The following is a 3,197-nucleotide window of genomic DNA, read 5'->3' as shown; positions in this document are numbered from 1 at the left end:
GGTTTTGATACATCTAGGGTGAATTGTAAAGGATGTCTTGTGAGCTTCATATAAAACCTTCAAAATTCTCTCATCCTTAGGTACACACGGACGACCTTGTCACAAGAACCCGCTATCTGAAGAAAGTGAAATTCTCTCGGTTCTCTCTGCCTCCTGCATATCACAGACCTTACTGAACTGTATGTCTGCAATCTGTGACAATAATACATGGCTAGCTGCATTGTTACCCCTCTGATCACCATGACAATCTCAGCTCTCGTAATCTCATCTGTAACTTGCTCCGTTTGGTGACCAATGTAGAGGTATGAGTTGTCTTCCTACTCAAGGCATCTACTACAGCATTACTCTTACTTGGGTGGTAAAGGATCTTGATAACGACCCTAGATTTCTAATAATCTAAAGTTGCTACGGTCATCCTTTCCTATGCCCTTATGCAAAATTAAACCTTTAAAACTTCATCATAAAACATTGTCATAGACTTATATGTTCAAAAGTATCTTTAAAACAACATAAGGAAATACTAAATAAAACAAGTAAAATATAAAAGTAAAAACTCACCTAAGACTACGAAAATAAAATACTATTATATTATGTACGTGTCATGGTTTCTACCTGTATGTCATTATCAGTCGTACAAGGATACCTTACCTTTACTTGAAATATAAGCAACACACGACTCACACGTGTGTTTTAAGAAATACTTAGTAAGCGATCCTAATATCAGGGTTAGGGAATGCAGGCATATGCAACTCATGTTCTAGGGACCTATCGTTAAAACCATATGATAAGGCAACCCTAATGTTTAGCCCAACGATCCAAACTTGTGTTGAAGCAAGAACCCTTGAATCAAAGAAATTAACACCTTCTAATAAATATTCGGATCAATCAAGAGATAAGGCTAGAGTTACTTCTATCAAAGATCTAGAAGCGAAACCTTGTTCTAAATTGAGTCACTCCACAATCGAACTTAATCAAGGCTCGATTAAATGACTCATATTCAAACTATTTAGTCTCTAAAAAAAACTATCAATTTTTCAAATGGCCACTAAAGAATTTAGTGACCATAATTTACGCCCACTCTCTTTAAATATTCACAAAATAAAAAGTCAATTTGACAAATAACTTCCCACCCTTTCGCCCATTACAACAATTATGAAATTAAAAATAATAAATAAATTTTTCTAATCACTTATAAATCAAGTGCAATTTATAGTAACTTCATACGCTACTTCAACGGTGCAAATATTCATTTCTGAAGCTTCAAATAGTTCTTCCTCAATCGAATAAGCTTGTAACACATGAAATAATAATTGAACCGAGCCTATCCAATTTTGTAGATGAAGAATGAATACTTGTTGAATCTTCTTGGCCTTGGATCGTGTAATAGGTCCGGTTGGAATACTGTGATTCTTATCACCATCATAGGGGTGGTCTCCATTGGGCATCACCATCATAGGAGTGGCCTCCACTAGGCACATGTCGTCATACATAAGACAAGTCTTCCGATTGAGCCGATAGTAAGACCACTTACTTGGTTGGCTTAGACCGAAGCTACACAACTCCTTGAAGTTAGCTTAACATTGCTTTCTGAAATTTAATTCTATAGAGTCCAACAATCAAACAATCATAAATTAGAATTCTACTATGGAAATTGGCTCACCTAATTTAAACTTAATCCTAATGATTTAAACTAGCTAAGCCTAATGTTATACTAACCTTGAACGCTTTCAAAAAGTTGAAACGAATAAGAAAAGGGTCCGAGCGTATCAAACCCAAGTCAAATTAGCCAAAATGCTGGCCTTAAACAATAAGAAAGTGTATTCTCCGACTGGCTCGAACCATTCAAGTGGGATAATAAAATGAAGTGAGGGACCTTCCCTTGGAGGCCAACTCCTCACTTCTCAACTTAGGCAATGTGGGACAATTTTTCTTCATTTTAATTTTTTCGGGTTATTATATTCTCTCTCATGTTCAGCTCCTCTTCGGTAAACAAATACTTTAAACTCTTATTTTGTTTGCTTTTAGTCAGTCTTTTTAGTTATCGTCCAAAATTCGAAGCCTAAAAAATCAGGTCACGAGTGTTTAATTCTAACATACTAAACATTTAACGCCTTGTTTATTGAAGGACGAATGAGAATCGAGAAATGAGAATGTTAGGACTCGTGTACCCCGTTAAAAAAAAGACAATCTCATTCGTTCCATAAGACCTCATCAATTTCATACATATTCCTTATTCAATGGGTGTCACTATGTTTTCATTAATAATTTTCATTCTTATTATTTATCTCACATCTACAAATGAGACCCACCAACTTTAATTAATTATTTAGATTTTTTTCTCTTATTTTAACTACAAGCAAATTTTCCTCTCATTAAAAGCATATGTATAGATTCATTTATTACACCTAAATTAAAATTTTATATTTAATTTTTTTTTTCAAATGATCTATATTTAAAAAAAAAGTAATATCATTTTTATCCTTAAACTCTTGAATTTCCCAAAATGCCCTTAAACATTAAAATTATTCGAACAATATCTTTTTTATTAAAATAAATAATGAGAATTGACGTGACAACTGAGGTATGAAAATTAAAAGTCGTACATATAAAAGAAAAAGGCGTTTATTTTATAATATATAGACAAAATAATTACTCATTTAAATAATTATTTGCATGTTTAGAGCTTTTAAATTTATTTATTTAATACATTTTTGAAAAGGTAAAAATGATAATAAAATGATTATCTCATTTCTAAAAATGATAGATAATTGAATTAGCTCGACTAAAACTAATACTAATACTAATAATAATAATATATATATATATATATATATATATATATATTATTTTATTTATTTTTGGAGTTTATAATATAACGTACATATGACTCGAGAAACCGATTAACTCAAACTATCCAATCAAAACTATTAAGATTCAACCGAGTTAGTTTTTTTTTTTTTTCTTTATTATTTCGATTTGGGTTGGGTTGAATTTTTGAAAAATAAAAAATTCAATCACTTCGAGCATTGACACGGTTTTGGTATAATCAACCCAATCCTATTTTAAAGAGGTTATAAAAATTAAAAGTAATTAAAATTTATATGAATATTAAATATTTAAATTTTACGAGATTTTAATTATTAAAATAGTTTAAGAAATTTTTGGACAAAAAAAAAAAAAAAAAAAAAAAAAAAAAA

This window comes from Cucurbita maxima, unplaced genomic scaffold, assembly GCF_002738345.1.
Source record: "Cucurbita maxima cultivar Rimu unplaced genomic scaffold, Cmax_1.0 Cma_Scf00017, whole genome shotgun sequence".
In the NCBI taxonomy this organism is placed as follows: Eukaryota; Viridiplantae; Streptophyta; class Magnoliopsida; order Cucurbitales; family Cucurbitaceae; genus Cucurbita; species Cucurbita maxima.
The sequence above is the reverse complement of the archived record's forward strand: the minus strand, read 5'-3'. Positions refer to the sequence as shown.